The sequence below is a fragment of the Panthera onca genome, chromosome C1, assembly GCF_046562875.1.
Source record: "Panthera onca isolate mPanOnc1 chromosome C1, mPanOnc1 haplotype 2, whole genome shotgun sequence".
Lineage (NCBI taxonomy): Eukaryota > Metazoa > Chordata > Mammalia > Carnivora > Felidae > Panthera > Panthera onca.
In genome coordinates this window covers 119,133,341-119,147,206 of record NC_138346.1, presented here as the reverse complement: position 1 = coordinate 119,147,206, position 13,866 = coordinate 119,133,341, and the positions used below count along the sequence as shown (strand labels likewise).

The 13,866-nt window shown below is 38.3% G+C and overlaps 1 protein-coding gene across 1 annotated transcript in view; it reads right to left on the bottom strand.

Annotated features, from left to right (window-relative positions):
* The window catches only part of NOTCH2 (notch receptor 2), a 164,058-nt gene that overhangs the window by 109,003 nt on the left and 41,189 nt on the right, over positions 1-13,866 (bottom strand). The gene's annotated exons all lie outside the window — the stretch shown is intronic.

The following is a 13,866-nucleotide window of genomic DNA, read 5'->3' as shown; positions in this document are numbered from 1 at the left end:
AAAAAAAAACTGACCACAAAGAATGGTTCTTCCAGTTTATACCACACGCACTTGGAAGACATGAAGTATTTCAAGTGGCTATTATGTTCTAAGGTAAAGGTCAAGCAAATATTGCCCGGGAGATCAGCTGTTTTTACACCTCCAGCCCAGGAGCTGGGTCTTACATTTTTTAACTGGTTACATTTTAAAGGGGTACACTAGTACCTACATAATATCTTCAATTTGCCTCTTGGCCAACAAATCCTAAAGCATTTACTATCTAGCACTTTAAGAAAAATTCACTAATCCCTGCTCTAAGGACATGACAGCATTAAAGTCAATGTAGGCAAAAACACTTAACACATGCTTGAAATTTAGGTAACTTTTTTGTCTACTAGAAGTCAGGTTACTTTAGAAGCACTGTAATGAACTATGTTTAACTTCAGAAAGGCTGTCAAGTGGTCAAAAGATCATCATTGTCAACTGCCACACCTATGCATAATTAGAACCAAAGATAATAATAAATAACGGACATTGGGGCACCTAGGTGTCTCAGTCGGTTGAGATCCGACTCTTGGTCTCAGCTCAGGTCTTGTTCTCAGGGTTGTGAGTTCAAGCCCTACTTCAGGCTCCACGCCCACTGTGGAGCCTATTTAAAAAATAAAAATAATAATGGACATCATGGAAAAAAAATTACCTATAATGACCTATAGCCCTAATGTGGTGACTCAAGACAAAAACCACCACTTGCCTTAGGAGGACCATGGCCCAGGGAATAAAAAAAAAAAAAAAAAAAAAAAAAAATCTGATATTACAATGATTTATAACCTTCCAAACCAGAGAAACTGAGTATCAAACAAGCATTCTGAAAGTGTACACTCAAGTTTACACTTGAAGATAAATGCATTACCCCAAAAAGATAAGAGTAACAGGCAAAAGAGACATTATGAAACCTGAAATAGCCCAGGCTGGATGTGTACTTAGCAACCAAGCTGAAGTTCTCGATAAAATCTACCAAATCTAAACAACAACAACAATAAAACACTACAGTAGACACCATAAAATGAATCACAACCCATGTTTTCACACTAACTCTGGGGAAGCACTTTATTATTAAACTGAGTCGGGGCAAAGCCATATCCGATATGGCTACATCCTTCTGTATCACACTGCTTAAAAAACCGTTGTCTAGAGGCAGGTGAGATTCAGGGCATGCTTGAGTAAATATATATATATGAAATATATATGTATTACATATGTACATAAGAAGTCATGAGCTTATTTATCTGAATAAGAATAAAAATATAACTATTATATTGTTTTATGTATCTCTCACCCAAGACATTATCATGTTCCCAGATCTTGCCAGGATGGCACCTCATAGACCTTTCCTCTCCATCAGCTCTGGCTCTGCCACTAGATATTGACCTGTGTCAGTCACTTAACTTCTCTGAGCTTCTATCTCCTCATGTATTAAAACAAGATGCTAGGCCAAAAAAACCTCTAATATTCCCTTTAGCTCTAAAATTGTATGATTCAATTTTAGGAATGTTCCATAGCCCCTTGGATATTAATATAGGCTACACCTCCCTTACGAGGAACTCAAAAGAATTTCCACACTGTTTCATTTAATGAAGTGTTAAAAAGTATAATGAATAGCTAGAGTTAAAATTCTTCGTCTTTAAGATTTCCTCACAAAAGTACTAAAGGTTTTGTTTTTAATTCTGCTTCTATCTCTCTATATATAGTTAGATAGATATATAGAGAGAGAGATATGCATATGTCTAGAGATATAGATACATCTACACACACACACACACACACACACACACACACACACATGCATACACCTATATGTACACATATACATATACATGATTACCCACATGAGTTCCTTGAGGGCTGGTACCAAGAATGAAAAGAAATAGTGCTGAATCTTTTTAGATTGCCTAGTGGGGTCTGAGAAACAATTTTTAGTCCCAGTCTACATTCTAATCAGTTAAGTAATCCAGGGTAAGTCACTTGGCCACATTAAGCCCTGGGCTCCTCACACATGAAACAAGGTGAATAGAGAGGTGCTTGCCAAAGTCCTTTTAACCTCCTAACTAGGATAACACTACAATTTTGACTCTGAATTCCCTCAGCAATACCACCCAAGGACGTAACAATCCTTGCTGAAGTTAGTGTGTAGAGTCAGTGCTTGTGTGTGTCTTGACCACTGACCCACTCTGAGCAGGGGCTCCTGGTGCAGGTGTCGTGCCTTTGACTCTTACATCCTCCCCACTGCCTACCAATCACCCTTCCAAGCGTACGGATGGTTCAATACTCACTGGTGTAAGTGAACTGGTGCACAACTCACGCTGAAATTTCAGCTAACCCCTCACAGGAAGCGCAGAGAAGCAAAGAACAATATAGTTAAACAAGATACAAAGAATAAAGAATCCTGAACCTAAAAGGGAAAGGAACTTCTTACCATGTTCTCCAAAACAAGTGTCCAAAACCTAAGAGCCTGTTTTCTTCAGACGAGAATGGTGGTAGACATTGCAAGTCTCTTTACGGAATCTGACCTGCTGATAAATTCAACAAGGCTAAAACTGACTGATGTGTATATAAACAATGGTCTGGGAAGATCTGCTCCAAATTTAAACTTGTAGTGAATAAACCACTTACATTTATGTAGGACCTTTTTCCAGATACCGTTTTTATATATCCTCTCAACACAACATAAATGCCTATCTTAATCATTTTCCTAGCTCACGATGCTCTCATTAATTCTTATAAAATTTCAGAAAGAATAAGTGATAGCCCATAATTAAAGAGACTGCTTCTGTGGAGACTAATTATGAACTCTGACAGTCAGTGTCAGCCTTCGCCTAGAAGGAAATGAGTCAACTTTTCATTAGTAATCAAATTCTGCCCATTTTTTAAGAGTGACCCAGAAATTCAAGGCCATGAGTTTTAACAATATGAAACAGAGAATCAGATACCACAAGTATTATATACAAATAGAACTAAGACAAAAAATTAAAGTCAAAGTATTTCCTGAAGTATTTTTCAGGATGACTGAGGTTTCAAGAGGGGCCCAATAAAATAATTCATCAAGGAGATGCATCTGGCTTACACAAGAACAGACATTTCAAAATCTTAAAGGGCTAGGGAGTTAAATGGCTATGGTCTAGGCAAGAGAATCATAACCATTGTCAAATGTTTTCCACACAGAATAGGCAGCTCTGGTTTATTCTGGATAATTGAGGGTTTGGATATGTACTATATAATCAGAAGAAACAAGCAGTAAAGGACATGAGCTAATTTGGGCTAACCAAAGATTTGGCTAACAGATGCTTGCTTACTCTGGATCCCCGAAATGAACTAGATCAGGCCGATGATATGCTGGACAGGAGAGGTCGGACACTGGGACACCTGAATTTTCAACTAGAAGAATGCCCTATGCCATATATGAAAACTGATCCTGTTCTTAATGTCTGCTTTTCTATCCCTCACCTAACTTTTCTTGCTTCAGAGATTCTTAGATTCTGAATTTCCTTGCAAATGGTGTTCACAAACAGCTAACCTGATTGTTCTGGAAGCAGCTAAAAAATCAAGTCAAGACCCAAAAGTTCAGGGGGGAAGAGAGGTGATTGCTCCCAGCTGCCCTCCATTGCTGTCCCCTGGTCTTCCCTTCTACCCCTCACTCTAGGCACTCTTCAAGCATTCATGCCAACACGTGTTACAGGAATGATTTTTTAAATCAGTTATGTCACTGTGAAACCAGATGAATCCACATGCTGGTTTAGTAAAACCTCACACAAAATATAGACAGAAAAGACCAACCAAGAAGTAGAAAAGTTTTAAATTATGTCATTAGAACAAAATGATGGGGGTGCCTGGTAGCTCAACTGGTTGAGCGTCCGACTCTTGATTTTGGCTCAGGTCAGGATTTCAGTGTCATAGGACCAAGCCCCACGTTGGGCTCCGTGCTGAGCATGGAGCCTACTTAAGGTTCGTTCGTTTTCTCTCTCTCTCTCTCTCTCTCTCTCTCTGTCTCTCTCCCCTCCCCTCCCTCTGCTCCTCTCCCCTGCTCATGCTCTCCCTCCCTCTCTCTAAAATAAGGAAACTTTCAGGGGCACCTGGAAGGCTCAGTCAGTTAAGCATCAACTCTTCATTTTGGCTCTGGTCATGATCTCACGGTTTGTTGGTTTAAGCCCTATGTCGGGCTCTGTGCTGAAAGCATGGAGCTTGCTTGGGATTCTCTCTCTCCCCCTCTCTCTCTCTGCCCCTCACCTGCTCGTGCTCTCTCTCTCTCTCAAAATAAATAAACTTAAAAAAAAATTTTTTTTTGAAAAGAACAAAATGATGAAGATATCGGTAATGATTATTCCAAGAACCAATAACCCCTCAGGTCCCCTCATTTTCTCCACTTAATCTTTCTACTACCCACCTCCTGAGGTACCATCAATATTCTCAGATTTATAATCTAAGTGATCTACTAAAAATCCTCTGATTTTAATTTTCTGTCCTATAGTAGTTGCTCCCTTGTATGAATCTCCATAGTTCTTCTAATCTGTGCTGACACATAAGGCAGTTACAGACTATTGTATTTTATACATATACATGTGCCTCATCTCCCTAACAAGATGGCAAGGACTGCCACCATGTTTTATGTGAGAGAAACATAACATTCATTAGCAGACACTCCTGAAATATTTTATACTTATAAAGTATAAAGATATTTTATACTTATAAAGTAAGTCAGAGAACACAGGCCTCTTGGACCTTTATGTCTATTCACAATACCTAGCACAGTGCTCAGAGTACCCAGCTCAATAAATACTAATTTGGTGAAAATTAAACTTTTCTTTGAAGAGTGCTATGGACTGAATGTTTGCATCTCCCCAAATTCATATAATGAAACTCTGATCCTCAATATGATGGCTGGTAGGTGGGGCCTTTGAGAGGTTATTAGGTGATAAAATCATGAGGGTGGGGTCCTTGTGATGGGATTAGTGCCCACATAGGGGATGAAGGGACTGGAGCTTTCTTTCCCCACCAAATGAAAATATAGAGAAGGTAGCCATCTGCAAACCAGGAAGAAGGTCCTCACAGGGAACAGAGTCTGTCAGCACCTTGATCTTAGACATCTCAGCCTCCAGAACTGTGTGAAATAAACGTCTGTTATTTAAGCCACCCAGTCTGTGGTAGTTTGTTACAGGAGCCTGAGCTGACTGAGACAAAGAGTAAGAATCCTGCAGTGCTTCAGTCTATCTGATTTTCAGTGTTCAGGATACAGGATTATAGATAGATACAGTGGGTACAGGAAAGTGGCCTGAATCTATACAGGTTCAGGACTCTAAATGCTACTATCCTACATAAGTCCTAATCAGGTTATTTTCTCATTACCACCTACTTTCTCCTCATACTTATGTGGAGAAAAAAATGGGGTACGATGCTCTAGTTGGATGTGTTCACTATGTAATACCACCTGTCACTGAAATAGTGCCTTTATTAGTCTTTGTTTTCACTTTTCTTTCATAAAATCCTTTTCATAAAGATCTAAGTAATCATTTGCATAGGAGAGGACCATTTTAAACAGAAGGTAATTGCATTAATATGGGAAAGCTGAAGGCATCAGTATAAAAATCAGTAAGACATTTTTGGACACTGAGGATGAAGTGCTAGTAAAGATTACTGACAATGGATAAATAGAATATAGGAAACTTTGGGAAGCCCCCAGAGAAACTGTAATTTACCTCACATCAAAATGTAAAGTAAAACACAACTAAGACAAATATGAAAACAAAAAACTCACAAAACTCACAAAACACGACAGTGGGGGTGGAGGAGACACCAAATTTTATTCCTAGCTACAAGATGTTGAGAAGGGCACGTAAATGCAAACCTCCTTCATGCCCACACATTTATGCTAGCTCAATGAGGAAAAAAGTATTTGGGAATTTTTAGATAATTAAATTTTTTATCACATTCTGATATCCCTACCTCTCTGTATTCAATCTTGCTAGCCTCGATGAAAGATAGACAGACAAAATTTTAAATGAAGGATTTAATTAAGCTACTCCAGATCCTGGAAGAAAAATATTTCTCATCCTGCTTAGTCACAAGAAAAAAAGGGAGAAAAGAATTCCTACATGAAATTAATGGTGCTGACATGACACAATGGAACAATAAGAAAGAAACTTTACAGAGGATTATGGTCAACTTAGGAACTGTACTGAAAGAAGCCTAGCTACTCTCCCATCTATTCATGCCAGGTTGTAGGCCAAAATTAGTTGATTTAACTTTGGCAGTTACCCAAAACAGGCAAAAGGACACAGGCAGAGTCTAAGAACCACCTTCTCTTACTTCTTTATCTAACACCAAAGTTTATAAAGGTTCCAGCATAAAGAATAAACATCAGTTGAAATGAGTATGAGAACTGTTGTTCTGTATTGTAAGAAGCTGATAATCAAGACTTCCTTTATAAAAAATTCTTCAGGGCCACCTAATATATTTGCTAAAGGATTTTTCAAACATATAATGTTAATAAGAAGAATCACTTAAGAATGGTACTGTTGAAGGGTCCAGATCTCAAGTCCTAAATAAAGACAGCCTCACGGGACATACCTCTATCATCTGTAACTCACTATGCAAATGTAAGGCGCTATGTTTAACAACTTGTGACTTCTGAGCTGGCAGCAACATTTATCAGAAGTCGTTGAATTTGACCTGTCTCGTTTTCAGTATTTTATAGTTCAGAGTACATTGGTACTCTTTGGTAAGGTTTATTCCTAAGTATTTTATTAGTCCATCTGGACTTGTTCATTTTCCATTAGGCAAAAGAAGACAGAAGTTTCAAGTTTTTCAATTCAGTTTTCTCTACTAAAGAGCATTTTAATGGATACTACCCTCTATCCCCACCTTCACTGTCTTCTTCTATTTCATCTGCAGTAACTGCACTGAACTTTCAAGTCAAAGGCCACTTCTCAGAAATGCAGCATTAGCCAAGCCTGGCCCATGTATACTCACAGAGCTACAAGCAGATACAATACTCTAGGATTATGTACAAAAATTCTCAACAAAATACTGTACTAACAAACCGAATCCAACAATACATTTAAAAAAATCATTTACCATGATCAACTGGGATTTATTCCTGGGTTGCAAGGATGGCTCAATATCCACAAATCAATCAATATAATACATCATATCAATAAGAGAAAGGATAAGAACCGTATGATCATTTCATTAGATGCAGAAAAGGCATTTGACAAAGTACAGCATCTATTCATGATAAAAGTCCTAAACAAAGTCGTTTTAGAGCGAACATACTTCAACATAATAACGGCCATCTAAGAAAAACCCACAACTAACATCATCCGTAAGGGGGAAAAACTGAGAGCTTTTCCCCTAAATTCAGTAACAAGAAAAGGGTGTCCCACTCTCACCACTTTTATTCAACACTGTACTGAAAAGTCACAGCCACAGCAATGAGACAACAAAAGGAAATAAAAGGCATCCAAATTGGTAAGGAAGAAGTAAAACTTTCACTATATGCAGATGACATGATACTACATATAGAAAACCCAAAAGACTCTACCAAAAAAACTGTGAGAACTGATAAACAAATTCAGTAAAGTCTCAGGATATGAAATCAATGTACATAAATCTGTTGCATTTCTATACACCAATAATGAAGCAGCAGAAAGAGAAATGAAGAAAATAATCCCATTTACAACTGCACCAAAAATAATACAATACTTAGGAATAAACCTTACCAAAGAGTACCAATGTACTCTGAACTATAAAATACTGATGAAAGAAACTGCAGTTGACACAAAGACATGGAAAGACACCCCATGCTCATGGACTGGAAGAACAAATATTGTTAAAATGTCTATACTACCCAAAGCAATCTACACATTTAATGCAATCCCTATCAAAATACCAACAGCATTTTTTACAGAACTAAAACAAACAATTCTAAAATTTGTATAGAACCACAAAAGACCCCAAAAGGCCAAAGTAATCTTGAAAAAGAAAAGCAAACCTGGAGGTATCATGATTCCAGACTTCCAGTTATATTACAAAGCTGTAGTCATCAAAACAGTACGGTACTGGCACAAAAATAGACGTGTAGATCAATGGAACAGAACAGGAAGCCCAGAAATGAACCCACAACTATTTGCATTAATGCTGACATTGTGAATTATTGCATTAAATGTTATTGATCTTGGTAACTGAGTTTTCTGATACCCTCTTTAATTTTATACCTGAGATGAATCCCTCACTCACCTTTCCCTGGCCTTAGCCCTACCAGTCACTGGCAGTTTCTGTTCTGAAGGACATTACAGTCCGTCACTTCACAACGCACTTTGCAACAGGCTGGTAAGACTCACTGTGAACCTCTTTAAGAAGTCCAGGTTAATGAATTGATAATTACTTTATGACTTCCCAAAGAGTGTGAAACAATGTGATAACACTATCGATTACTTGCAACCACTACCACAGGCTTCAGTTATCTGTTATACTGATATATATAAACAACATACAATAAAGAAGTAATTCTTGAATTAATAGCTCCTTAAGCATCACACTGAAAAAATATTACTCTGTGAAAGGTATTTAGTAAGCAAAAGACAGTATTTTTCATTTTGTGGTAAAGATAAAAGAACTACAGAAATGTGGCCAGGCTTCTGCTAGCATCTGCTAGAAAAACTGTCCATATGATATTCTGCTAAATAGGGCATCCCACTTGAAGGAATCTTCTTGGCAGAACCGGGTTCAGCAGAGAAGAAAGAGAAAGTGATTTAACAGTTGACATTTTTCCCAGTGTATCTGTTGGATCTGACGTTGCCTTGAACAGCACTGAATGCACTAACAAGGTGAGTGAAATGGGAAAATGTTGAGTCAGCCATGACTTGTGAAAATGCCTTTCTAGGAGAACACCACCACCACAAATATTGATAGCACCTCCTCTACTATAAGCCAGGCTCTGGAAGATTCCGAGTGTCTCTATTCTCTCCTGACTACATAGAAACATATCAAGAGGACAAAGAAGGCAGTGGCTCCAGTTTTCCTGGAATGGCTTTAGGAGGTCTACACCATTAGCCCTAATCCTGGCAAGGAAAACTGTTAGTTGTTAATGTTGAAATGTTTCTTACAGCTAGTAGACCAATTTTAGGTAAATTGTGAAACAAAGTTGTACTTTATAACATTTTATATTTATAATGATTTACTTTAAAATGTAGTTTTAAATACCTAGTTAGGTATTTTGGCAAAAAGTAGAGATTCTCAAATGCAATCACCCATCCACAGGTACCTATGTAACTCATGGTGACTTTCCAGTGTTTAATAAACACTATGCTAGTTACCTCCTAAGTGGTATGTAGAAATTTTTGAAAGAGTCCTTTATAATGATAATTTTTATCATTAAAAATAATGGCAGAGTAATTATATCAGATCAACTCTCTTGCTCACAATAATTAGACACTGTGGACAATATATTAAATGTACCGGGGAGTAATCAAAAGCAGGCAGAAACTGGAAGGGATATGAGCCTCAAAAGAAGAAAAGCAAACTATATGAAACCTACATTTATATAGCTTTTTCCCTGAAGGTATTCCTCAGTCCACACAGCACAAGAGGAACAGAATGCAAGCAGAAAATGGAAGTCTTACTGAGCTGAGGAGTCAAAGCTATTTGGAACTGTCTAAGAAACTAGAATTTGAGGAGGAGAAATCCTGGAAAAGACAGAACCACAGAGCGGGTGGCCCTAAAATATGCATACGACTCCCACTTAAATCCTGGCTGTGCATGAACAAGGTACTTTGGAACCCAAAGGAAAGCAAGAGCTGGAAGGCTGAAAGGCTGAAAGGCTTGAAAGGCTGAGCTTGGTTCTGGGGAGTCAGAAGCTTGAATTCAAGTCCTACTAAATTAGAAAGGTTTGGGAAACACTAGGCTTACCAAGCACCTCACACTTCCCACTGATCCCCTTGAGGAGTCATACCTTTGGAGTAAGGACCACATCCCAGTACTAAGACTTTAGTCAGACTAAAGGCAAAACAGAACTGGCAAAACAAGGTCTAAAACCAAGCCTTCATAGGATCAAGGTGATCTTCCAGTAATGTAACTGCCTGGTAAAACAAAACTCACCACTCTTTGGTGGAAGATAAACTTTAAAGTGCATCACTGACAATGCCTAGTAAATAACAAATACTACCATAAATGAGAACTAAAGGGAAATTGTACCCAAAGTCAAGAGAAAGAGCTGTTGATACAAACATACCCAAAGACAATCCAGATGTTAAGAACTGACAGATAAGGACTGCAAATAACTATGATAAATATGCCTTTAAAAATGCACACTTTGTAAATTTTACAAATCATAACCATACCCTCCTCCCCCAACATTCTAGCAAATTTGAGTTACCCATGATTTTCAATCAAATTGGGATTTGGAATGGTTTATATTTGAAAGCCTGAGACAAACAACTTGAAAGTGATTAATGACAGCCAAACTTAATTATATATTTATACCTCCCAGTAGGACAAGGGAGAGAATAAAATGTCTTATCTCTCTGTAGTGAGAGGGCTTTATTAAGATCTGACAACAACTATTTAGGAGCAATAATTGAGTTTTATGCAAGATTACACAGGTTTTCCTTGTCTGGCATCATAGACTATGATAGAGTACTTAGGCTCCTAACAGTGAGAAAAAAACTGTTGAGCTGTGTACAAAACTAACCTTTAAAAGTACTTATCCTCATCTGTCAATGTGATCTTATCAAGGATTTCTATAATTTCTATAAACAACCATTATATTTTAGCTGAATCAGTAGCATTATGCTCTTTAAACAGATAGTCAGATACCTTCTACTTTAAAACATTTCCATTAATTCCCGTTCCCCATCCCCTTGTAAAAAGAATTTGGCTTCAACTTTCTTTTCCTAATCCACTAAGCAATCTCATGAATAAAAAGATAATCATATGCCTTGCATGTCTGACGTCATTTTTATAGAACTTCTAAGTGTTCTAATATCCATTTACCATTTTGGGAAAATAATATTTACTGAACAAGCTAGATTACCTTCTTTCCCCAAGGAAAAAAGCAAAGTTGGTGAAGATACAATGAAAGGTCTGCTAAGTAGATGTTATTTTTTTTAAGTTGATTTATTTTGAGAGAGAGAGAGACAGAGAGAGACAGACAGAACGCACGAGCAGGGGAGGGGCAGAGGGAGAGAGAGAGAGAATCCCAAACAGGCTCTGCACTGTCAGCATGGAGCCCAATGCAGGGCTTGAACTCACGAACCGTGAGATCATGACCTGAGCCAAAATCAAGACTTGGACACATAACCAACTGAGCTACCCAGGTGCCCCAGATGTTATTTTTGCTTAAAATGTTGCTTATCATTCTGTGGCATTTGCAGAGATGACTGACTTGGCCTCCCTGATGTTGTCCTTGCTTTTCCTATGTCCACTTACGTTGACACTGCCAGTCCTGATGATGCCAAAAGGTAGAGAAATACTCTCTAGTCTCTATCTATAATATCTCCCGATGTAGAGAAGCACTCTCTTCTTACAAGTTTTATTGTTCATATTGGTGTCCCAAAAGAACAGCCTCATGCATTTCTTTTCTTACTCCCCCTTCTCAGGGGGCTTGTTTCCCTCACAACCTCAGGGTTGGAGGACAGCTGAGGGACCCCCCAGAACTATATCCATAAGCAGCCTAACCCATCAACAATTACCAAGCATCTAGGGGCAGAATGTATGCAGCCCCATTTTTGTCAACCACAAAGTCAGTTCCCTGTTCCCTAGAAGTGCTTCTTCTAGAAACTGGGGGCAACTTTGTCTCTCTCACCTTGGTTGGAGAGTTTGAGACTAACAGCCCACAAATCTGTCTCCCAAAAGTGACCCTTAGTGTCCTCTCCTGGTAAGTGCTCAGAGACTAGTCTCTCCCATGTCAGACCACAAATACATAGGCCAACACTTAGAATCTATTTGAAATTCTCCCTACATAAGTCACCAAGTTGAGTTATGTCCAAATAGAACTGAAGTGCCTCTCAATATAGTACTACCATCCTGGATGCTGGGTGAAGCAAATAAAATTCTCAGAGGGGAGGACCAGTATCTTCTTATTTAAGACATGGATTTAAAAAATATGTGAACGTTGGGGCGCCTGGGTGGCTCACTCGGTTGAGCATCCGACTTCAGCTCAGGTCATGATCTCACAGTTGACGAGTTCGAGCCCCGCGTCAGGCTCTGTGCTGACAGCTCAGAGCCTGGAGCCTGCTTCTGATTCTGTGTCTCCCTCCCTCTCTGCCTCTCCCCTGCTTGTGCTCTGTCTCTCTCTGTCTCAAAAATAAAGATAAACATTTTTTAAAAATTTAAAAAAAAATACACGAACGATGGTATCTATTGAGCATCTTTTAGTTCACGAAATACATTGTTAAGCTCTAGCTGCATTACCAGCTACTCCACCAGGCAGTAACTATACAAAAATGCACAAGGCAAGGACCTGCAGTCTAGTAGGAGAAACAAACACATCCACAAATGATCATAATGTAATGGGGTAACTACCACAAGAGGGGTGAATAATAAAATAAAGCAAGTAACCGAGACACCAGGTGCCAAAAAGGGCCTGAAGATTTTGGTAGCCAGTTCTAAGGTATTAAGTTCCTCCCCGTCATTATCTCTAGTTGTGTCACCATTCTGAGAGGAGACTACATCACATTTTTGTTTTTGTTTTTTGTTTTCAAGCTAGAAAAACTAGGTGAGCAGCTCATTATCAATTACATAAAAAATTTCATTTCCAGTATTGTCTTTATTCCAATCCAAACAACCTATGGTTAAACTTTACCATCATCACCACTTAAAATATTGTCGCTCAGGTGAAGAGTATGTTTCCTGACCTGCAAAAATTCTTTTTTTATGACATTAAAGAACTTGGATCCGAGGGTCAGAATGGACTTGATTGGAACAATTGTCATTATTATTTTTATGGTATTCAATTAAATATCCAGAGAAGAAATAAAAACATGTTGGATAAGGTCATTTAAAATGCTTATAAAGCAAGTACTGCTACCAAAGCACAGAACAAAGATACAGCCCATACAAGTGTTAAAGAAAATAAAAGTCCTATTATCAAATCTTATTTTCCATGATATAAATAGAACGAATACATTCTCCTGTTAAAAATTTTCAAATGAGCTGGATGGAAAAGAGGAGCTATTTATGAGATAATCTCACAGGCCTCCTCAAATCAACGAAAAGCATAAACTAGGTGGTTGGAGAAAAAAGAAAAACTGCTCCTAAGAAACTAGCCTACACTCCCTAGTACTGTTCCTGACTCTTACTCTTTTAAACCCCTATAGTGACATTCTCCACGGCACCTGCTTTCTGTCCCATCCCTGCAGGTGTATGCATCCTTCTCACAGTCTCTCTTTCTGAACTGGATTTTTTTACACCAGAAAAAATAGTTTTGCATGGCTATAATATTCACTTACACTAAGGCAGAATTAAAGCTAGTATCAATTGTGGTTTGACTTAAAAACAAGATCATAACTAACGTGTTGAGGAGCGATTCTAGGAATGTACCCAATATACATTAACTAGTCACTCACTGAAAAGTCTTTTTCATAATTAAGAAGATAACGATGAGATAAGAAGTTCTTGTTAACCATTTATCTGACATCCACATCCTTCCATCCTCATTGCTCACAAAATTACACCAGAAAAGTTAGAGAACCAGTAACATTCACAGAAGTATTAAAAATAGAATTAGTGGGGTGCCTGGGTGGCTCAGTCGGTTAAGCATCTGACTTCAGCCCAGGTCATGATCTCACAGTTCGTGAGTTTGAGCCCCACGTCAGGCTCTGTGCTGACGGCTCAGAGCCT